Raw genomic sequence first — 25,322 nt, forward strand, 5'->3', positions numbered from 1 at the left:
TGCTGAAATTACCCAGCAAATGAGGAGGAGGGAGAAAAGCAAGGTTAATGTTACAGGTGGCTGACTTCAGTCAGTTCCAAAGCAAACAGGAAAGGCTGGTTAAAATCAGCATCAGGTTCTAATAGTGGCAACGTGCTCAAGCAGAAGATATTATCTTTCCTGAGGAGTCTCTATTTCCTGAGGAGACTGAGGTCCTTTAGCATCTGCCAGACGATGCTGAGGATGTTCTATGAGCCTGTGGTGGCCAGTGCGATTATGTTTGCTGGGGCAGCAGGCTGAGGGTAGCAGACACCAACAGAATCAACAAACTCATTCGTAAGGCCAGTGATGTTGTGGGGGTGGAACTGGACTCTCTGACTGTGGTGTCTGAAAAGAGGATGCTGTCCAAGTTGCATGCCATCTTGGTCAATGTCTCCCATCCACTACATAATGTACTGGGTGGGCACAGGAGTACATTCAGCCGGAGACTCATTCAATGTCTCCCATCCACTACATAATGTACTGGGTGGGCACAGGAGTACATTCAGCCAGAGACTCATTCCACTGAGATGCAACACAGAGCGTCATAGGAAGTCATTCCTGCCTGCGGCCATCAAAATTTACAACCCCTCCCTTGGAGGGTCAGACACCCTGAGCCAATAGGCTGGTCCTGGACTTATTTCCTGGCATAATTTACATATTACTATTTAATTATTTATGGTGCAACTGTAACAAAAACCAATTTCCCCTGGGATCAATAAAGTATGAATATGACTATCTTTCAAGGATATTATGGGCTGTATTAAAACAGTGTGGGATGCCACTGACTGTGGGGGAGTGGGTGTAACCACTGTTGACTGGGAATAGAGACATTTCATTATACAGGAGACAACACTGAGTGTGAGAATTTCATCTTCTAGATTGGAAGAAATGCAAGCAAATTGCTGCTTCACCTGGATCCATGGATGATGAGAAGAGATAGAAAGCATATTTGCACGGTCAGGTGCCATCAGTGGAGATGTGGTTGGTGGAGATGGAATAGCGAAGCAGGGAGTAGTAAAGGGAACAGAACTTCCTGGAATGCTGGAAAGGGAAGAGAGGAAGATGTGTTCAGTGGTGTACATTATTAAGGATGATCCATTGAATGTGGAGACCAGTAGAGTGGAAAGTGACAACAAGGAAAATTACATCCTTGCTCTGAATGGGATGAAAGGGGAATGGGGACAAATGTGTGTAACATAGAGGAGATGCAGTTGAGAACACTGTCCACTATGCTTGAGGGAAAGACATAGGTAAGGAAAAAGGAGGACATCTCCAAAGCACTCATCCCCCAGAAGGTAACATTGTCAGAGCAGTTCGGCCAGAGACAAAGGAAGTGGGAGAAAGGAATAGATCCTTATTGAATGCAGGGTGGGTGGAGGTGTGGTCAAGATAGCTACCATGTGGGCTTGAAATGTCGTGAGTCCACCTCTTGAGATGGAGACAGAAAAGGAAGGGAAGAGTCACATGTGGACCACAAGAAATTGAGAGAAACATGCATGGAGGTTGCTGTCTGCAATGGGCTTTGATGAAAAGAGCAAGAACCAAGCAGCTCATAGGATGGGGGAGGAAGCAGTAACAGCCTCCTGCTGGATATGGAGAAGGCAAGAGGAGTTGAGCTGGAAGTCATGAGCAGATGGGTAGTAACTTGGCCACCACTGCTAACCCACCAACTGAACAGTGTAGCAGTTAAGGGTTGAAACACTCTATGAAGATTGGGCACCACCTGATGACTTCTGCCCCTGGCCAAAGGCTATGGTTACCTCATCAGGTAACTGAAGAGAGCACCCCCGTGTATGATGCCAATACAAGGGAAGCAATTAGTAATGAAATTTTCAATAACTGTACAGTGTAGAAAATAGCACTAACATTATTAACAATGTCATGGAAAAGGAGTTGAAAGAGTGGGCCAGTGTAGGATTTAAATAAAGATTGTTCCACAAAGAGACAGGCATAAGTTAGGTTTGCACAACTTGCCATGGTTCCACCTTTGAACTGGAGACAATGAGGAAAATTGAAGATTTTCTTCACTGTAAGAGCAGGTTCAGCCACGTGAAGGAGATTAATTGGGATTTGGTGTGGGATGGAGAGGTAAGGGATTGGATGGTCATGGCAGAGATGAGCTGTGAATTGGAAGGAAATTATAAACTGTCAAAGTGGAAGAGAAGTAAGTGGGAAGGAACTGGATAAGGGAAGAACGCATATTGTCAAGTTAGGAGGAAATATGTTCAGTGGGGCAAGAGCAGACTGAAACAATGAATCTACCATAACAATCCTGTCTCTGGATCTTGCGGAGGAGGTAGAGTCGATATTGTTAGGCTGGGCAACCAAAGCCATGAATATTGGTTCTCTTCACTCTTCCTCCCCTCAGCTACTAAACCTTGTGAGGCACAGGAGACTTGCACCCATCTTTTTGTACATTGACGTGCTGACTGAAAAAGTGGTAACAGGATTCCCATAAAGGATTGTTTCACAGCTATAAAAATAAAGCACTGCAGATGCTCAAAATCTGGAATAAAATCAAATTTGCTGGAAATACCCATCAGCTCAGGGCAGAAAAAGGAACTGTTGACATTTCAGGTCAATGTCTTCACTAGGGAGGACATAAATAATCTTCCAGAAATAGTAGGGGACAGAGGGTCCAGTGAGATGGAGGAACTGAGCGAAATACATGTTAGTAGGGAAGTGGCGTTAGGTAAATTGAAGGGATTGAAGGCAGATAAATCCCCAGGGCCAGATGGTCTGCATCCCAGGGTGCTTAAGGAAGTAGCCCAAGAAATAGTGGATGCATTAGTGATAATTTTTCAAAACTCGTTAGATTCTGGACTAGTTGCTGAGGATTGGAGGGTGGCTAATGTAACTCCACTTTTTAAAAAAGGAGGGAGAGAGAAACCGGGGAATTATAGACCGGTTAGCCTAACGTCGGTGGTGGGGAAACTGCTGGAGTCAGTTATCAAGGATGTGATAACAGCACATTTGGAAAGCGGTGAAATGATCGGACAAAGTCAGCATGGATTTGTGAAAGGAAAATCATGTCTGACGAATCTCATAGAATTTTTTGAGGGTGTAACTAGTAGAGTGGATAGAGGAGAACCAGTGGATGTGGTATATTTGGATTTTCAGAAGGCTTTTGACAAGGTCCCACACAGGAGATTAGTGTGCAAACTTAAAGCACACGGTATTGGGGGTAAGGTATTGGTGTGGGTGGAGAGTTGGTTAGCAGACAGGAAGCAAAGAGTGGGAATAAACGGGACCTTTTCAGAATGGCAGGCAGTGACTAGTGGGGTACCGCAAGGCTCAGTGCTGGGACCCCAGTTGTTTACAATATATATTAATGACTTGGATGAGGGAATTAAATGCAGCATCTCCAAGTTTGCGGATGACACGAAGCTGGGTGGCAGTGTTAGCTGTGAGGAGGATGCTAAGAGGATGCAGGGTGACTTGGATAGGTTGGGTGAGAGGGCAAATTCATGGCAGATGCAATTTAATGTGGATAAATGTGAAGTTATCCACTTTGGTGGCAAAAATAGGAAAACAGATTATTATCTGAATGGTGGCCGATTAGGAAAAGGGAAGGTGCAACGAGACCTGGGTGTCATTATACACCAGTCATTGAAAGTGGGCATGGAGGTACCGCAGACGGTGAAAAAGGCGAATGGTATGCTGGCATTTATAGCGAGAGGATTCGAGTACAGGAGCAGGGAGGTACTACTGCAGTTGTACAAGGCCTTGGTGAGACCACACCTGGAGTATTGTGTGCAGTTTTGGTCCCCTAATCTGAGGAAAGACATCCTTGCCATAGAGGGAGTACAAAGAAGGTTCACCAGATTGATTCCTGGGATGGCAGGACTTTCATATGATGAAAGACTGGATGAACTGGGCTTGTACTCGTTGGAATTTAGAAGATTGAGGGGGGATCTGATTGAAACGTATAAGATCCTAAAGGGATTGGACAGGCTAGATGCAGGAAGATTGTTCCCGACGTTGGGGAAGTCCAGAACGAGGGGCCACAGTTTGAGGATAGAGGGGAAGCCTTTTAGGACCGAGATTAGGAAAAACTACTTCACAAAGAGAGTGGTGAATCTGTGGAATTCTCTGCCACAGGAAACAGTTGAGGCCAGTTCATTGGCTATATTTAAGAGGGAATTAGATATGGCCCTTGTGGCTATGGAGGTCAGGGGGTATGGAGGGAAGGCTGGTGCAGGGATCTGAGTTGGATGATCAGCCATGATCATAATAAATGGCGGTGCAGGCTCGAAGGGCCAAATGGCCTACTCCTGCACCTATTTTCTATGTTTCTATGATTCACTGACTGTTACATGGATAAATTGGTGTGTTGGTTTATTATTGTCACATATACCAAAGTACAGTTAAAAACGGTTTTGCATGCCATTCATACAAGTCATTTCATTATATCAGTGCCTTGGGGTAGTAAAAAGGAAAACAATAACAGAATGCAGAATAAAGTGCTACAGTGACAGAAGAAGGGGGCAGCAGTGCCAGCCTCTCAAATCACTTCGTGATGGTGGATATCAGAGCCACCAGCAGTAGTCATTAAGGCACATTACCTTGTTTTTTTTAGGTACCAGGACGATGGTGGTCTTCTTAAAGCATGTGGGAACATCAGACTTAAGTAGGGAGAGGTTAAAAGTGCCTGCAAACATCCCCCGCCAGCTGATCTGCAGGATCTGACAACACTGCCGGGGACAACACCTGGGCCAGATGCTTTCTGTGGGTTCAGTGATTTGGCATCTGCGCTATGACTGTAGGTTCTGATGCACTGAACCTGTTGGGGTGTGCTGGTTATTCCACTCCTCTTTTGTTCAAAATACACATAGAATTTAATCAGAAAGGAATGTTGCCCAACTTTGTTTAGTAGTCTGTTATAACACAAAGCCCTGCTGCTCCTGGTGGCTGGTCAGGGACTCAATATTGGACTGGTATTATCTCTCAGCATCCTTTATAGCTTTACATTGGAATGCCAATTACCAAAATCACAAGAATTAAAATGTTATGCTTTCCAACATTGCCCAATCTTGAAAGACTGAGGCAGACCTGAAACTTGTCCTGGATCTCTGTGTAGTAATGGGGTGCAGCAGTCAGATTCACTCATGCCTCCACAGCATCTCATCCGCCTGGGCTATTGTGCTGGGAGAGAGTTATAGCACTCTGCAAAAGTCTTGGGCACATGTATATAGCTCGGGCACCTAAGACTTTTGCACAGTACTCTAGTAATTTTATGTATTGCACTGTACTGCTGCAAATAAAAGCAAATTTCATGACATATGTGAGTGATAACAAATGTGATCCTGATATGGGTCCCTACTGTGGACTGGGAGTGGGAAGGGGGCAGGGAGAGGGGAGTCATAGTTAGGAAAAGGGGAAGGGAGAGGGGAGGGACTGGGAACCACCAGAGACCTGCTGTAATGATCAATAAACCAGTTGTTTGGAATCCAATGACCTTGCCTGGTGTCTCAGGGCTGGATGTATCTGCACACGTGCCACCCTCTGCCCCTGGCACTCTTTCTCTGCCACCTGATCCACACCCCTCCTGCAGCACTCCGCCCTCACCATTCCCAAGATCCTTTGCTCCCACCAGATTTACAAACTCGCTCTCTGCTCCATGTTGACAAATACAGTACTGTGCAAAAATCTTATGTACATTGCTATATATATGTGCTTAAGACTTTTGTACAGTACTGTAACATGGGATGGAGGGATTAGAAGGATGGATGATTGCATTCAGATGTGGCCCAAGGGAATGCTTTGGAGTCAGAAAGTATATTATTAAAGGGGTGTTTCTTAGAGAAATGTCAAGAGAACTCACTGTGATTTATTATGTGATTTTGTCACATCTTTGATGTCTCAAGGAGATAAGGTGAAAATAGCACAGCTATTTTGGACTCGCTCTGGTCCAATTTATGCAATCTAGGTACCTACCAGGAACACTGGTGCGATATGATCTGCCAGATATCCTGCTCAGGTCACAAGGTTACACCCTGAGAGGAGCCTACTGCATTATTAGTGCCCACAGAGTACTCATATTGCATTGGTTTCTGCCACCCATGCCTATCTCTCTCTGCACCTGTCATTATGAATAATTACATGGGTGAGCTGGCATCTGGGATAAGTGATATTTCCACTAGCCTCTAATCATTGGGAATTAATTTAAACAGAGAAACAAAATTTTACCCTTTCAGATTCGAAGCACAAAGTGGGACCACTGGGTCCACAAAACCATTGAAGATGCTGCTCTTCACCCTTGGAAACGCAGTCCTCTCTCTGCCTACTGACCCCCTCTGTCTTTGTACAGTTAGAGAATGCAGAAGGACAATGATATTTTAACTCATTTCCACAGAAAATCATATTAAATATCTCCTGGAAAATTGCAGCATCCATTGCTTTCCTCTTGCCGACACAGCTTTATTTACAAAAATGCAATTAAGTAACTCGTGCATGAGCCATCTTTATAAATCCGTGATGACTATTCAAAGTTAACCCACTGTATTCTGGTGGAGAACAGTGCTGGAGTTTGATTGTCTCTGTCAAAGATTTGTTCTGGCAATCACCCATCTTTTGCCCATAATAAACTTAAGAAACACAGAAAACACTGTGGTGGTGGGGAGACAATTCTGCAGAGGGGAGCATCAGTACTGGAGCATCCTAATTGCAGATGGATCATTAAAAACAAAACTGACATAGAGCTACTGCGAATACACTGACATCCAATACCTTTACAATGCTGCTGAGCAGTCTGCTTTGTGCAGGCCTATTGGAGATCTGGAGCAGAAGGGGGAAGCACTATCATTTATATTTTGGTGAGTGACATCATCTTGCCTGCTGCTACTGCAGAAGCTGGCTTAGATCTTGGAGAAACAGGTTTATGAAACAATTCCTTCCCTTTTAAGTAATGGTGGTGGCGGATAGTTTCCATAAAATGAAGTCAGCATGGGATATCCCAGAGGAATGAAGGTTCATCCAAGTTATTTTGTAGCTCACTAGGGTGCTTTTGGACAGATTCAAATTATTTATCACATATACAGTGAAATGCATCATTTGCATTAATGACCAACACATTCTAATAATGCACTGGGGGCAGCCTGTAGGTTTTCGCAAATAAAACAACGTGAGGTGTTTTAATTTTTAGAAAAAACATAACAACTCATTTATTGTAATCCAAACACTGAACACAAAGCACAGTAAAAATACTTCACGTAATTACGTCATCACGTCACACCAGCCTCTTAACGTGAACCCCAACTCAATGTTGGTGGTTATGAATTATGTACGTTTGCACCAGTTAGATTACCCTACAAGCCCACAAGTTTTGCCACACATTCCGGTGCCAAGATAGCATATCCACAATGTTCAGCAGAACAACACAGCCAACAACAGCAAAACAAGCCTCCTTCCTCCCTCCCATCCACCCACCCACCCACCCACTCGCACATACAGATAGTCCTCCAACGCTAGAACAATAAATGACAATAAAGTACCATGCTCTGTAAACTCAGCAGAGAACCAAGCCATTCGGCCATGTTCCACCTTCTTGTAAGCAGTCAGATACTGTACAAACAGTATTTTAATGACATAAAGGGCTCCATGGGTCACAGGGCAATGTAAAGTATATGTGAGGAGAGACCTAGGCAAGGATGGTTAGGACCCGAGTGCTGGAGTATCCGCGGCTAGAATTGAGACTTGGTACGAGAATGAAACTAAAACAGGGTTCCAAACTAGACGCCAGACGAGAATTAAAGTGGAGCTGATGACTGAGCATCAAACTTCAGTTCAAGTGCCCTTTCAATACTAAAACCCTGGCACCAAAAACATGGCCATCCATCTTTAAAGGGGCTGCGCTGGATATCCATATCCCGGAGAGCCAGAGCATCTAAACCCCAGAAGTTGGTGTTGTCAGGTGTGCATTGCTATGGTGCATGAGTTTCCAAAAGGCAAATTGATCCAAGCAAATCCCCAGTGCTACCAGCAAACCAGCAGATTATTGCTTCCTAACCACACTGACGTACCTGGTCACTTGGGACAATTTATCCAGCAGTGAGATCTTCAATGCAAATTGCGTGTATGACTCAGCAGGTAAACATGGGCAGCTGATGCATAAAATGTGATCACTGTGGCCCCTCTGACAGTAGTGACAGTGCCATATGTTGTTTGTTCATCTACTGTTTTGATGGTCTACCCACACCACAGCTACGTAAGCCATTACTTTTCAATTAGTCTGAGGTAATTATGTTCAGTTTACTTTGCTGTACCACAGGCACATTGATGGAACCTTGTTTTGCATCATGGCAGGAAATCCAGCAGATATCATATTCTTATCTTGTTTCTCCTGGAGTTTTTTTCCCTGAAATTACTTAATCCTATAAAGTGCCTTGGAATGATATACTATATTAGAAGTACCAGATAACTGTGGGTTGTTGCTGTTGAATTAATTACTCATTGGAAACTAAGTATTCCGTGTTTAAGTTCAGCGAACAGCAGTCCGCCCTACTCTGCTGCAGTGCTGCATTGATGTAAGTTGAGGAATACAGTATTTCTTCTATGTTTAAACCCAGTCAGTTGCATTAAACATACTCTAAAGATGTGCCAGTACATTGCACTTTGACACCTAAATTCATTCCACTGACATCGATGGGTAAATTTCAGAGGCTGAACAATACCAACACTTGGAGTGTTTAGTGCTCCCACGAAGGAATGAAGTTTTAGGCATTTATGTGCAGTGAGAGCCTTAGAAAATGGAGTAAATTTACTTTCTGTTACCTTGTAAAATGGTGACTTTACTCTCTGTAAAGCTGTCAACAAGTCTAATTTATGGACAGTGAAATGACATTGACAAGGCGATGTTTTTATTCAATGTTGCAATTCTTTGCAATTATACGCTATTGTCTGTTATTCAATACTTCTCGTCTTTGCCTCCTGAATGAAGGAAGCTTAGAGCTGACCTTATAGAGGTTTATAAATTCATAAGGGGCAAGGTAGCATAATGGATAGCACAACACTTTGCAGTCCAGGTGACCCGGGTTCAATTCCCACAGCTGCCTGTAAGGAGTTCGTACGTTCTCCCCGTGACTGTGTGGGTTTCCTTCCACAGTCCAAAGACAAATCGGCTGGTAGGCAAGTTGGTCATTCTAAGTTGTCCTGTGATTAGGCTAGGATTTGATAGGGGGTTACTGGGCGGTGTGGCTCAAAGGTCTGGAAGGACCTATTCTGCACTGTATGTCAATAAATAAGGTGAATGGGCACAAAGTTTTTTCCAGGATATGGTAATATAAAACCACAGGCCACAGGCTTAAGGAGAGCGGGGAAAGATTTAAACAGAGAGAGTTATGGATATGTGGAATGAGCTGCCAGAGTTTGAGGTGAGTATAATTAGAGTGTTTAAAAGATATTTGGACAGGTTCATGGATAAAATACGAGTTTCCAACCTTTTTAATGTCATGGGCCCCTACCATTAATCGAGGGGTCCTTGGACCCCACTTTGGCTGCCCCTGGTTTTGAGGGTTATGGGTCCAATGTAGAGAAATGGGACTAAATCAGGAAGGCACTTTGGTGGGCATGTACAAGTTGAGCTATAGAGTTTATTTCCATGCTGTAAAACTCCCTGACATGTTTAAAGAATATGTAGATATTAATTGTATTAGAAACACTTACTTATATAATAACACTAGCTCCTCAATAACCAGAATTTTAAAAATTAGTGCACTTCCTAAATAAAGTTCTTTCAGAGTTTAACCACTGTCAATCAAATAAGGAATCGCTCTCATCTCTGAGCCAGTGATCTGTGTAAGCTACACAAGCTGTAAGTTTAAATCAAAAAGGTACAAATTTTCCATGTCAAGTTGCCTCAGAAGTAAAACTTCAAAGTCCCCTGTATATCATCTACAATCTTGATATTTTAGACAATAGTTAAAATTATGAGATTCCAATAGGTTGCTTCCTGTCAAGTTGCATTACATTACTTTTATAGAAAGGAATATTTTATGTGTTGGTCACCTTGACTTTCGTATTTTGAGTACAATTTTGAACTGTGCGCATGATACAAGAACAGGCAGAGCACACAGCAAGCAGAACACTTGCGACTTCACAAGCATGCAGACCATCAGCTGAAATGGGCAGACAGATGGCAGATGCAGTTTAATGTAGACAGATATAATTTAGAGCAAGCTGCACAGTGGAATAATCAAAATGGCACTGTGCTACAGAGGATTCAGGAGTAGAGGGAACTATGGATGCACATTCACAAACCTTTGAAGCTTAAGAAGAAAGCTTAAAAACCTGTCATTTTAAATAGGAGCTGTGAACAGAAACATAGGAAGTCATGCTAATGCTCACAAATCACTGATTATAATCCCCAATGCAGCACTGTGTACAGTGTACACTTTAAGGTATGAAGCCAAACCTCTGCTGAGAGTTTAGAGGACTTATACCAGGTTGATATTAGGAATAAGGGACCTTATTTATTTGGAGAGATTGTATCTGCATTTGTTCTATTTAGAGACACATAAAGAGAGGAATATTTATCTGCTCATTGTGTGAGGAAAGAGGAAGGAATTGATCACTTTGATATAGTCAGTAGTCAAGGGTTATAGATTTAAACTGACAACTGGAAATATCAACTGTGTCTCAGTTGGTAGTCTTCTCATCTTGAGTCTCAAAGGTTCAAGGTAGAGAAATGAGCACCAGTATACAGGCAGAAAATTCAGTGAAAAACCGAGGGAGTATTACATTAGAAATGCCATCAGTTTGGTGAACTGTTACACGGAGTCAATGGGTATGACAAAGCCTCAGTACTACTCTGAATATCAGTGGAGTCTGAGTGATAATAATTCTTCAATCAACATTATAAAAACGGATTACTTGACCATTATCAAATTGTCCCTTCTGTGACCTTGCCATGCACAAATTGATTGCTGCATGGCTCATATTACAACAATGGTCATACTTCAGAAGTACTGTCTCTCCATGTCTGAAAAGCTGTTTCAGGCATCATTCTGGAAAAGCAAAAAGTGCCACAAAAATACAAACCTTTCTTCCTTGTCTTCTTATTTCCCCCTTCTACTTTTCAGAAGTTGATCACATTCTAACTGAATGAGTGGTGAAAGCAGATTTCACTGGAGTAGGTTATAGAGTCATACATATAGTGGAACACCACGCCCATTCTGATCTATATGCCCTTAGCATGGGAAATTGACACACACTTAATTGGGACTAATTTGACAGGTTATTGGGCAAAATCTAGGTCAAAGTTTTTAAAAAAAAAACTGGCACAAATTTGTAAAATTCTATAGTTTTAGATTAAATGTTCTGTCAATGTGATTTGTTTCTAATCAGCTACATTTAATTTCTTGAAAAAATGGGACTAGTTATGCTGGCATCATTAATCACATTGATATGAGGGGCCGTGATAGCATAAGTTATTCAAGTGCAGAAAATGAAGATTAAACAACATGCACTACACTCCAGTGACCACTGTGGTGAAGAGACCTAAATTCTGACCTCTTACTTTCCAATTTCATATGGACACGAGGCAAATTATTGACAACGTTAAGCTGTCATGGATAAAGCAAATGAAGATGACTACTGTCCATAGGCTGTCTTGTGACAATGTTCTGGTCCTCCTCATTCCTTTGTATCTAGCCATCGTAGTTTACCCTCCCAATCTTTTATAGCATCATTTTGATTATAAACCCTTGTTTACTGACTAGCATCTTAATCCAATGGACACTTCACCTCTTAAGGCCATTTTTGCATCAAGATTGTAAAGAGTATTTCTGTGTTAGTGCCAGTGAGCAGGTTTCTTGGTAAGTTGTTGCTTCTTGATGGTACTAAAGCTTCAAAGTAGAAATATTACTAACTCTAAAATCACCAGTATTCAATCCCATCCTATCCTGATATTCCACAGCTGCCTCCTCATCACCATTTGGTTAGCATTGAAAATTCAGACCAAACACAATTGTCTGAGCCAAAACATCACAAAGATTACAGCAGTTTAATTGACAGGTTGATCACCATTTTCTCACAGGGATCAATTTAACCTATATTCCACTAACAAATTGAACACAAATTGTAAATTAAATGGCAAATTGCAAAGACGAGCACAAGAAATTATTGATGACATATACAGGTTAGAAGATTTACTTCAGTGAAAAGAAATGAGAAGCACATATATTGTGGAAAAGCACACAATAGAGATACTGAAGAGAATGGAAGATCTGTGAAATTTCGGAATACAGAGACATTAATCTTTAATGATATAAGTATGAGAAGGACCAACATTCCTGGGTTTCATTCTTGTTTTAAACACTAAAAGACTGAGGCAAGTTAATTTGTACTAAATATTGCCTTGGCCACAGCTGGAGTATTGTGTGTTCCGGATGCCACATTATACAAAAGATACTGGAGGCACACAAGCAAAACAAAATGATTCAAGAGAATAATGATATTTCAAGAATCTACACTGATAAAGGCACTCAAAATTGCTTTTCTTTATATATTATTCACCAGAACATTAAAGGGTAAAGCAAGAATCCAATCAGCTCTTTCAAAATTCTTTGTTGCCAAATTGTATTAAAAGATAATTTTCAATAAAAGAGAATAAAACTTAACTAAAGCTAAGCTTCAATAGAAAGAATAATTAGAACTTGCGATTTATTAATAAGGTATAGGAATCTCATTATTCACAAGAGAACTGGGCATATTTATGTTAATGGAAAAGGAAAATGGGGAACAGGCAATGGGAATGGATTACAGCAGATAAGTGCAGAGAGGAACCGAAACCACAGTGACTGACAGTCTTTTCCTTTTCTCCATTTTATTGTTATCCTGAATGGGCTATTGCTTCCAGGACTAGCAATACTTAACATCCCCTCCCTCAATTCATTTTTTTTCTATCGCTTTGCCTTTCCCACTCCACCAATGTAAGTTTTAATTTTCTTAGTTACTGATCTAGTCTTCTACCTGTACCCCTAAATGCCATTTCACTGCCAAGTAACCAAATGGCTCAACAAAGATCAATGCTGGGTATTCTTTGCTCTCAATGGTAGGATGCACTGGTGCAAAAGAAGCTGTTTCAATATATAACTTATCTCATGCAACACAATAAATCGAGAGGTCAAAAGTTCAGAGGTCTTGATGTAGCAGTTCAGACAGTGGTAAATACTCCTCTCTGTTTGAAATAATTAGCCTAGACTTGTAATAAGCATTCTCTTGTTCCCTCAAGAAGGTAACTATTTTATGACAAATAAAGTGTATAACTTGGTGGTGCCTCAACTGCAGCTGGACATATTTGTGATAGTGCTCAAAAGAAGCAAAGAAAAAGGAACATACCTAAACAACAAGCAGAAACACTGTAGAATAGACTGGGGAAACTATTATTTTGGGTCACTAAAGATTAATACAGTAGCAAACTAGTTTTTATAACTTTAGACGAGAGAGGGTTGTTATCTGAAGGAACATTCAGCACACATAAAGATTTTGTTTTAAACACTACAACGAGGATATGTGCATTGGTATATTTACAGAAAAATACATGCTTTGTTCGTGACTCAAGGACTGCAATCGACATGATTCACAATGACATTTCTGTTCTGATTCAATCACAAGCACTAATGTAAATATTCTCTGCAACAAAGAAAGAACCAACATTAGAAATTGTTGGGACTAATATTCTGAAGATGGCAGGATCCCCTTCGGTGTCACACAAGGCAACCTATGACAGATACCAAGGCCACGATGATTTTCAGTGAAGCCATCAGGTGAAACAGGCCCATCACCCCCTAACTCCAGCATCCCCTCCGCAACCCCAACAGCCCTTCTCCCTCACCCCCTCTATTGCCCCCTTCCCCAAGGTCTTCATCGTCATCCTCCCACAAGAACCGTTCCGATATTAAAGCTCTTTTTAATCCCCAGTCACGATCGACAAGGAAGCGTTAATTACAGTTTTAAACCCTTGTACAAAAAAGGTAAAGCATATAAACATACAAAAGTGCGACATGTGCAGATGAAACAAAAAGTCTGACATTTTAGGAACAATGTCATATGTTACTGAGATGACAACTAACTTGTTTTGGTTAATGTGATGGTGGCTCATCGTTCAACTGCCTGCGTTGGGGCTATTTGTGGTTTATCCCGGGGTCTGGACCCCTGTCTTTCAGCACGTGTGTGCTCCCCTGGATTGAATCGGGTAGATCGGTGAACGCTAACATTAGGATATCTAACGGATATGACGGCGAAGTGTGGCTGCAAAATTCATTCAAGTGCTGCCGATTTGTGATTTTGTGATTCTCATTATACCCAGTGAATACTCAGTCAAGATTACAACCAGCGGAAGGACCATCAACCGGCCAACCAAATGCACTGTGCAAAAATGAGTGATCTCGGTGTAATTTATCAGCTTAGCGGAATGATGCTGCGCGCACTGTCTACTGCCTATTAAAAACGGATTATGAGCAGTTAGGTTTGAAGTATCCGAAAATTGCAAATTGCAGATATCCTTGTATTTTTCAAACGAAACGAACAGCAAAGTCCCGGCCTCACTAGTAGATTCCTTATCAATTCATTCAGAGGTAACCTAGACTGAGACAAGTCCCGACAAAGGCAGCAAGTAACGCGTTCCGCAGTAAGAAACAAATCCACTCACCAACAGTCTCAACAGAACATCGATCCCTTTCAGAAAACTTGGATCAAACGGTTAATGAATGTTGCAAAGAGTTAATAGTAATTCCAATGTTTTCTTCCGCTCTTGCGCCCTGGAATCGAATTGAGGGAAATCAGTCTGTCATCGACACTCAAAAATCAAACGTCGAACCGCAGTTTGTACAAAATATTCAACCGGCGGCGACGCTCAAAATTTAGTAAATGTATATACACAGAGTGGAATTGAGGCAAAGGCGAGCGGCTATAACCCAGGGTTAACATTCTGCCTAAACCGCGCCGAGAGTCAAATTAGGATTCAAGCGGCATAGGCGTCAAAACTAAAGGAAATACTGCCCCTAAAGCCATGCCTGGGAAAGACACGGAGCAACGGGCTCTGCCGGTCCAATGGACCCAAGCGGAGAGCTATGACACATCACCAAGCGGAAAGGCCATGTTCACATTGAGAGTCATCATACTGAAACGCGCGGCGGCGTTAAGGCTGCAGTGAAGACCTGAGGGGGAGGGGGGTTGCCGGTGGAGGACTCTGTACTTCGTGGTTTGGAGAGAAAACGAGATGGTGAAGGAGCGGGGAAGTGAGAAGGGGAAGGTGCGCAGGGTAAGGGAGACGATGGGGAGGGTCTAAGTGAGTTGGGTCAGGATTAACAGGTTGAAGGAACATGTGTAAGGACGCGTGGCCGCCGACCAGGATGCACAAGCTCTTTGGAGAAGTGGAAAGATTTCGCACACGTAAGAGTTTATGCACATCGCTGAGAGGGAGAGTAGATGACGGCGTCCGTGAATAGGTTCCAGAGAGGTTGTTTTGGCACTTGCATAAGCTATTAGAGATGTGTGTGCTGGGGCGGGATATGGGTAAGTGCAAGGGTCACTGGGACTGAAGAAGCACACACAAGGCCAGGAGAGTGGGCGTGAGGATGTGCGGGGTCCAACAGGTTAGTGATCGACCCGAGGCCGCTGTAAGAACCAAGGCTCTCCGCGCTCAGCACAGAGCAGTTGATGAAGAACACGGCGCTCTTGTTATCACTCAGGAGCAGTTGAAGTTTGGGTCAGCAAATTGTGTAAATTGCACAAACCAGCATCTGTATGAAGAAGTCACATATCTACACAAATCACTAAAAACAGAAGGTGGCATGGCCAACTGCTGTTCAGGATGTTGCTCTGCATCTTGCCAAATGACAGCAGTAATTGTTCTTAATTAATATTAGCCATCCATTAAAATTCATCTCTGATTGAAATCAGTGTGTTGTCATCTCAGCCTGAGGTCTAATGAATTGTAATTTGAATCCTACAATCTTTACCTAACATGGGCTCTGGTGTGCCAAAACATAGACAGTGGGTGCTCAGCCAAGCTACATCATGAAGACTGCACTCTTGGAGATACAATTGACATTCCACTACCTTTGATATTACACAAAACAGATTGCTAGCAATTTGGGCCATTGTTATGACACAAACTCCAAGTACAGTTGGAGCATGGAATGGAGAAAGAAATATAGAAATCTGTCAATCAGAGACTACTTAAGCAGGGAGAACAATACTCAGAGGTATATACAAGTACAGCTGTGCAGTATATCATTGAGAAAAGCCAGAACTTAAATAGAGGAAGCAATATGAAAAGATGTAACAGACAGCAAAAGAACTACCCAACACCACAGAGTAATTGAAAACCAGTAAGAACAAAATGTGGGATTTGAATTTCAACAAAAATGGTACCAGGACCTTTCTCAGGAAAAGTGTTTGATTTATTATATAATTAATTCAAGGGTTTAATATATGTCAAAATTTGAATTAATTTTAATCCTCTAGATATGTTATTAATTAGGTGGTGAAATGATGCAAATTTTATTAACTCAAAATCTGAAATATATAAATAATAAATAAGAGAATTAAATAATGAAATGAAGTAAATAAGAAACAAATCTAATTACCTGCAAATTAATTTCAGATCAAGCTAAATCAAAATTTAAGCTCGATCTGAAGCAAAATATTGGTATTGGTTTGTTATTGTCACATGTACCAAGATACAGTGAAAAGCTTGTTTTGCATATTGTTCATACAGATCAGATCATTACACAGTGCATTCAGCTAGAATAAGGTAAAATAATAACAATGCAGAATATAGTGTAAAAACTACTGAAGAAGTGCAGTGCAGATAAATAATGAAATGCAAGATCGTAATGAGGTATGAGAATAGCTATTATATCTAAATCTAAAATTAAAGTAAAGAAGTGGAAAGTAGAAATAGCCATACAGAGCACGTGGAGCTTGCATGATGTCATATGGCATTGTAACTGAACTGAATGGGATAGGCTCAGAACAGTTCTGGCAGCTCAGTACTGGGCACCGCTGAAGCACTATAGGCCATCAGTAGAGGCAGAATTGTCATAGATTTGCTCAGCATACAGTAGAATCAGCTCTTCCACTTCCCATGTTGATGCCAATCGTCAAGCACAACCGCACAAGAATCAGGCTTGCAACAGAAGGCAGAACTGGAGGAGTGCAGCTCCCTTGAAGAGTTACTGGGCTGCAGAAGGTTAGTATGACGGCAGATATATGGAGCCAAGTAAAGTCATGGAAAGATTTAAAATATAAATAAGAATGTTTGGGGCTAGTATCACTGAACAGCACATTTTTTTTGAAAGTGTTGCTTCCTCAGAATCTTTTTGTGGTTGTGATAGACTGCTTGAAGTTGAGCGCAAATAAGGCCAAAAGGTTGACCTAACAATTAAGGGCCCTGAAATCAAATCCCATTGTGGCAACTATGATATTTAAATCCCGTTAATAATTTAGAACCAAAATAAAAAAAAACTGGTAATCAGTATTGATGCCCTTCAGGGTCCTTCAGGGGAGGAAATCTGCTAATCTGACCAAGTCTGGCCCAGACATAGTTGGCTTTTAAGTTACTTCAGAAAACAAGCCACCCAATAACAAGTTAATTGAAACAGACAAGGAACAAAACTGGACAGGCTGTTCATCATTGGCTGTTCAATGTGGTCTATGTCACAAGTTTATGGGCACTAGTGTCTATATTGTGAGGGCTGTCCCTAGTCAAGCTGAAACTCGCACTCCATCTCCATTACAGGAGTACCTTCGTTTGTAGGACTACAGTAGTTCAGGAAGGCTCATTGCCACCTACATGAGCAACTACAATTCAGTAATAGATGCTGGTCTTGATTCTAACAAAGGATTTATTTAAAAAGCAGAGATATTGTTTTATATACAGCATATATTTATATATACCAAAATTGTGTCATAGTCCCTTCTGGCAATCCCCCACCATGCCATTTACCTCAGGAATTGTCTGTCTGTCTGTATCTTGTTTTACGGCGGTTGGCATCCAGCTTAATGGTGCATTACCGCCACCCTCTGCTCCAGAATGTGCACTAGACATACATTCTAAATCCCTTCTCCCAATCACACACACACACACACATACAAACCTACACTTCACCCTCCCATCTTTGACCAACCTAGTATCCTATTCCTGTTTATTCGTCATATTCTATAAAAAACCCCTGTACCCCTTAAAAACACTAGAAATACCCAGACGTGTGCTCTCTCACCCATGCCCAGCAACCCTTTTAATGTGAATTCCTGCATCCCCAACTCCCTTAATTTATTTCTCATCATCTCTCCCTGTATCCCATACTTCCTGCAACACAAAACTACATGTTCTACTGACTCCTCTTCCTGACATTCCTCACACAATCCTGTCTGGTGTTTCCCTATCATTTTCAATGTTTTGTTTAATGCACAATGCCCCAGCCTTAACCTAGTCCACACAATTTCCTCTCTTCTGTTTCCATTACCTACCCTAGTAACTGCAACACTCTTTTGTATTTGATATAAATGCCTCCCTTTCCCCTCCCTGTCCCACCTTTCTTGCCACATTCGATTGACTTTTTCCCAGATTACACACTTAACCTCTGCTTTACTGATACTAATGTGCATTTCCACATTTTCTTTCTTTAACGCCCTCTTTGCCAACTCATCCACCCTCTCATTCCCCTTCACCCCTACATGTGCTGGAACCCATAGAAATTTTACCTGACCTCCCTGATTTGCAATTCTTGTAACTAACTGAAGGACTTCATAAAGTACATCTTGCCGACTGTTTGTGTGAAAAGACCTTAAACTTGCTAGAACTGAGGATGAATCTGAACATATCAATGCTTTGGTTTGTCTGGCTTTCTGCACCCATTGCAACGCAACCAACACTGCCAGCATCTCCACTGTAAACACCCCTAACTTATTAGATGTTCTTCCGCTGATTCCAATTTCTTTTGCTGGTATTACCACCCCAAACCCTGTCACTCCTGTTTCAGGTTCCTTCGCACCATCCGTATAAATGTGAGTATAATCACTATACTTTTCCATCACATGACAGTTAAATGCATTTACCAAATCTGTTTTATATCTTTCTTTCCTTTTTACATCTAACAAATGCCAGTCTATGTCAGGCCATACAAGCTTCCATGGAGCTACAACCGGATAAACTACTGAAGGACTTATCCTCAGATCAAATACTCCACATTCTTTCGCGATATCATTCCCTACCCGACTAAAGGTATCCCTCTGAAGCCTCCCATTTTCCCAGCACTCCTGCAACACTCCTTTAGTAGGGTGAGAATCATTGTGCCCCTGCAAGTTAGCCCAGTAGTTTGCCATCAGTTGCATCCTTCTTAGTTCCAAAGACATTATTCCCATTTCTACCTGTAGGGCTGACACTGGTGACGTTTTAAAAGCCCCACTGCACACTCTCAAGGCCTGAGCCTGAATCACATCCAGTTTCCTTATAAGAGACCTAGCTGCTGATCCATATACTATATTTCCATAATCCAATACAGATCTTACTAAAGCCACATACATTCTCTTCAAAGCTGAACAACTTGCTCCCCATTCCCTACCAGTCAAACATCTCATCACATTTATTACCTTTTTACATTTCTCCTCAACTTTCCTGATATGGTCTGCCCATGTTAATCGTGAATCAAATATAACTCCCAGAAATTTAAATGATGCAACCCTTTCTAATTCAACCCCATACATTCTTAACTTCTTCCCTACCTCAACCCTTTTCCTGGTAAAAAATACAGTTTGAGTTTTATCTACTGAAAATCTACATCCCCAATCATAACCCCACTCCACCACTTCATCAATTGCTTCTTGTAGTTTCCTGATTATATGGTCCATGTTCCTGCCTCTTTTCCACAAGGCCCCATCATCCGCAAACAGTGACCTACCTATATCCACTGGTACCTTTGTGAAGACATCATTCATCATAATGATGAAAAGTAACAGGCTAATCACACTACCTTGAGATGTGCCATTTTCCACTATGTACTGTTTTGATAATTCTGATCCAATCCAAACTTGAATTTTTCTACCAAACAAAAAATCTTTAATCCAATTAAAAACTCTCCCACCAACCCCCATCTCATGCAGTTTAATTAATAATCCTTCCTTCCACATCATATCATAGGCTTTTTCAGTGTCAAAGAACACTGCCACTACTGACTCTCTATTTGCCTGGGCCTTCCTTATTTCAGTCTCTAACATAATCACTGAGTCCATGGAATTCCTTCCCTTTCTAAAACCACTCTGATAACTTGCCAGCATTCCCCTTTTCTCAAGCTCATATGATAACCTTTCTGTTATCATCCTTTCCATTATCTTACATATACTTACCTCAGGAATTGGGCCTCCGTCACCTCACTTAAATTCCAATCATTCCCAGGTTCCACTAACTGCACACACCTGCTTCCCATCAGAAACTGCAGGATAAAGACCCTGTGATCACAACAAGGAGTTGCCAGTTTGTGGTTGATTCTTGTATGAGTAACCTTGTTCCATGGTTCTTTAGGACTATAAGTTCTAAGTCTAGCAGCGTTCCTGAATTCTTTACTAAAACCAAGACTTTAGCTAAAGACTCTCTCTGGACACCAATTCCATGCTCGCTGTGACCGTAACGCCTCCTGACTTGGCCTCCGCCCCTGTGTTCAGCACTTGGGTTTGTACCACTGTCACGTCCCTGCAACAAATTGATTGAAAAAAGGGAATGGTGCCAGAGTACTGGCTGGCAGCTATTGTTAACTACATATTCAAAAAGTGAGATAGAACAAGCTCTGAGAATGATAGACAAATTAGTTTAATGTCAGTGATGTGAAACATAATAGACCTTAATCAAAAATTGATAATATGTCTCTAGAAACAGAATACATAATAAAGTAATCAGTGTGGATTTCAAAAGGGGGTGTCATGCTTGACTAACTTTATTAAACTCTTAAAACAACTGGAAAAGTCAAATAAGGGCAATGTGCTAGGTATTTATTATTTGAATTTCTGAAAGATATTTAATAGGTGTCATTTCTTAAATATGGTTAATGTTGGAACATTTATAGAAGATGGACAGCAGAATAATAGTAAATGGAGAGAAGATTCACTAACTAATTTGCCTGGCAAAGGAGAGAAGCAGATTTCCACAGAGATCACTGTTGGGATAATTGATCAAAGTCAATCTCACAGAAGGTGAACACTCGTTCAGAGACATCTCCTCATTGGATTATGGGCCTGCCACTGAACATTAGGTCATTGTCCCCTAGACTGCTGCTGAATTCATTTCCTTGTGAGATCTCCCTCCCACAGCTTCCCACCTTCTCCCCAAAATCCATGAGCAGGACTGTTGTGACAGTCTACTCTTAAACTGCAGAACTTACTTCTTTCTTTTCTGATTGTCCATTCACCCTTTATCAAATTCATTTCTATTTACATCCACGACATTTATGATGCTATTCTGATAGCATCTGTAGCCCCTAAGACTCAATAGTGATTTGAGAAATTTTAAGCAATCAATTTTTTCTCACTTTTTCTACAAAAGTGCCTGTACTTTTCTGTCCAAGTTGTGTTTTTTGCCCCTTCTTCTGTCTCTATATGATGGTTTATTAAAAAAATATTACTTTGACAACTTTGGTCTACATCCTAACAAAGACATTCCCTCATGCTCTCTGTCACCACTGCTCCTCCTCTATGCAACATAAAACACTGGGGTTGTCTTTTCATTTTCCCAGTTCTGATGAAGAGTCCTTAACTCAAAACAATGCCCACAGACGCTGCTCGAGTAGGGGATTGCTTCCACCTTTTTCTGGTTTTCTCCGGGTTTATGGACATTCATGATTTACATAAGCAATATTCATTTAACACAAAGATGTCAATAATTGTGAGGAATTATAGGCATATGAATTTTAACACGGATGTTTTGAAATGGTACACCTTAATGGGAGATACATGAAGGTCGGACATTGCTTGTAAAATCTTTAAATTGGATAGGAATGCAAACTTATTCAGTAATGCAGATACACAAATCAATATAGCTAGTGAAACAAATTAACTGGAGACATAAGGGACAGTACATGCTGGATCTGAACCATCAAACATTCTGTTGTCAGAACTTGGTGGGACAGGAGGCATCTGTGGGAAGAAAGGAATTGTCAATATTTTGGGCCAAAACCCTGCATCATAGAGAGGGAAGGGGTGAAACTTCCTGTGGAAACTGGCTAACTGCTTACTTGGAACAAGAAGCCCACTTGATGGAAGCAACACACAGTGGCCTCTTTATTAGATACCTCCTGTACCTAATAAAGTGGCCACTGAGTGTATGTTCACAGTCTTCTGCTGCTGTAACTCATCCGCTTCAAGGTTCGATATGTTGTACATTCAGAGATGCTCTTCTGCACACCATTGCTGTAATGTGTGGCTACCTGAGTACTGTCACCTTCCTGTCAGCTTAAACCAGTCTGACCATTCTCCTCTGACCTCCATCATTAACAAGATGTTTTTGCCCACAGAACTGCCACTCACTGGATGTTTTTTTGTTGTTCTCACCATTCTCTGTAAATGCTAGGGACTATTATGTGTGAAAATATTAGGAGATCAGCAGTTTCTGAGATACTCAAACCACCCAATCTGGCACCAGCAATCATTTCACGGTCAAAGTCACTTAGATCACATTTCTTCCCCAGTTTGACATTTGGTCTGAACACTAACTGAACCTCTTGACCATATCTCCATGCTTTTATGCATTGAGTTGCTGCCACATGATTAGCTGATCAGATTTTTGCATTAACAAGCAGATGCAGGTGTACCTAATAGAGTGGCCACTGGGTGTATATCCAAGGAACTTGTCAAGATAATTTCTCTGAAAATCAAAGATCAGAAAATAGATTTTAGAAGTGTAGGAAGTCAGGAGTAATGAGCCAGGAACATTGATGGTTTAGAGGAGGAATGGAGTGTTGCTTTGAGGAGGATTTGAAGACATCAAGCACCAACATGGAAACATTTCCCTTCAAGGGGTAAAACATGTCTTTAGGAATAATGGGATCCTGCTCCTTCCTCTCTGATGAGAGACAAACATACCCAAGAGGGCAATAGAATGAAACAAAGAGACACCACATGATGGTTTCTGGCTTCCATAAACATTTTGAACACATTCATGGTGCTTAGTTATGAGAGAGCAGATGCATCTACCCCTGTGGGAAACTAGCAAGATGTTTTTAAAAAATCTATTTTCAAAAAGCATTGTTTAAAATGCTGGAAATTTTAAATTTGAATCAGTTGATCTAACCTGATTTAATGAATTTGCAAGCAGCCATTGCTGAACTCAGGTATGACTGCAGGTACGTGCAACCAAAGCTAAAGTTTCAAGTCTAGAACTCTTACCCACGCAACAATAGAACTGCTGTTTGGTCAGTGTGCAATGTTGATGGAAACAACACCTGGAAGATACTGGGGGCAATCAGAAAGGGGGTGACAAATGGGAAAAGGATTGGAGGTGGGAGCTTCTTGATATTGGTGGGGTAGTGGAAGAGAATTTTTTCATGCGTGTTTTGCTTTTACTGAAAGTTTTAAAAAAATAATATTACTCCGAATTCAATATCCCCGTTATATAAAAAAGCAGAACTCGAGACAAGAAAAACACTGTTTTGATAAATTACTAATTAAGTTGAACCACGGATTGTTCAAATGAGTGGAAATAGAAATGCTGAGAGATGAACATCTTAATATTGCAAAATTTTATCTGTTAGATGTATGGGCATTTTTTGCTTTATTTATTTCTTTAATTTCTATTCAATGTTGAGAGTCTGTAAAGAGTATTGTTAAGACAGAGAAAAAACATTGTACAACCTGCCTTCTGGAGTATTTGTCACTGTTGATGCAGACAGTAGATTTGAAAAATGCCTTTAACAGCTTTTCCTTCATGGACTCTTTCTACGCTTCCCACTGCCCTGGAAAAACAGCCAGCATAATCAAAAACCTCTCCCATTCCAGTTATTCTTTCTTCTTCCCTCTTCCGTCAGGCAGAAGAGTCAAAAGCTTGAAATTAAGCACCGCCAGGCTCAAGAACTGCTTCTATCCAGCTGCTTGTAGACCTTTGAATGATATTTTAGTATGATGAAGATGAACTCTTGACATCACAATCTACCTTGTCATGGCTCTTGCACTTTATTGTCTGCCTGCACTGCACTCTGTCTGCAAATGTAGCTCTATATTCTGCATTTATTATTGCTTTTCCCTTTGTACAACTTTGATGCACGGAAGTTTGAAATGATCTGTATGGGTGGTATGTAAAACAAAGCTTTTTCGGTACATATGACAATAATAAAACAGTTGCCAATCACAGATTAAAAAATGTTTTGTCACCTTAAGAGCAATTCCATATTAAATAATTATTACATTATAAAACACACTACAGATCAATTTTAGGATATTTCCTTGAAACATCTAACTATCCAATAAAATTTTATAAGCAGCCTGAAACTAGCTGATCAAAGTGATTATCACAAAAGTTGTGACTGAACTAATTAAATTGAACATTTACTTATTTGAAATTGCTAACGAGATATTAATTTGGCATATAAAATCATGGATTTCATTGAAAACATTTATTCATTGGAAATGCTTTTCTTCTTTACAGGGTGAGGGCGTTGCTGTCAAGGGCATCATTCATTCTTCTTTTCTATGTACCCTCCTGAAGGTTGTGTTGAATGTTCTTAAACTGCTGCAGTCTTGTGAAGGTAATCCCACAGCACTGTTGGTCAGAGAGTTTTAGAATTTAGGCTCAGGCATGCTGAAGGAAAATATCTATTTGAAGATCGTGTTAATACATGGCTTGTTTGTGGTAGTGTTGTATGCTGCCCTTGCCTGTCAAAATGGGAGATTTCACAGTATTTGGAAGGTGTAGTTCATCTAACTATGGCAAGGTAATTTGTCATGCTGTATATCGGGGGTGAAGCAAATGAATGATTAGGGCAGTGCAACCTGTGACAGTCAGGTGGGTTCCTTCTTGTGCTGGAGAGACACTTAGGCAAGTGGAGACTATTCCATCCAACTTCTGAGTTCAAAGTTCAAAGTAAATTTATTATTGAAGTATATGTATGTCACCATATACAACCCTGAGATTCATTTTCTGGGAGGCATCATTAACAATAGAACAAAGCAATACAGTGTTAGAGTGGTCCAGCTTTGGCTCAACAGGCTTGGACAAGCACAGATGCAGACTCTAAGTAAGTTTCCAGTAATTTTTTTTTTCTCTCTGTTAGCACATAGTTACTGTGCTGAGGATGGGTCCAGAGTTAGTGGTA

The 25,322-nt window shown here is 41.1% G+C and overlaps 1 protein-coding gene across 1 annotated transcript in view; it reads right to left on the reverse strand.

The window, feature by feature from the left end:
- grik4 (glutamate receptor, ionotropic, kainate 4) overlaps positions 1–14,826 on the reverse strand; it is a 135,134-nt gene extending 120,308 nt beyond the window's left edge. Inside the window, exon 1 of the mRNA XM_072238318.1 lies at positions 14,672–14,826. The gene's annotated coding sequence lies outside the window, so the exon portion shown is untranslated. The remainder of the gene's footprint in view (positions 1–14,671) is intronic.
- Between the last annotated feature and the right edge of the window lie 10,496 nt (positions 14,827–25,322).

Source organism: Mobula birostris, chromosome 20, assembly GCF_030028105.1.
Source record: "Mobula birostris isolate sMobBir1 chromosome 20, sMobBir1.hap1, whole genome shotgun sequence".
NCBI classification, from domain to species: domain Eukaryota; kingdom Metazoa; phylum Chordata; class Chondrichthyes; order Myliobatiformes; family Myliobatidae; genus Mobula; species Mobula birostris.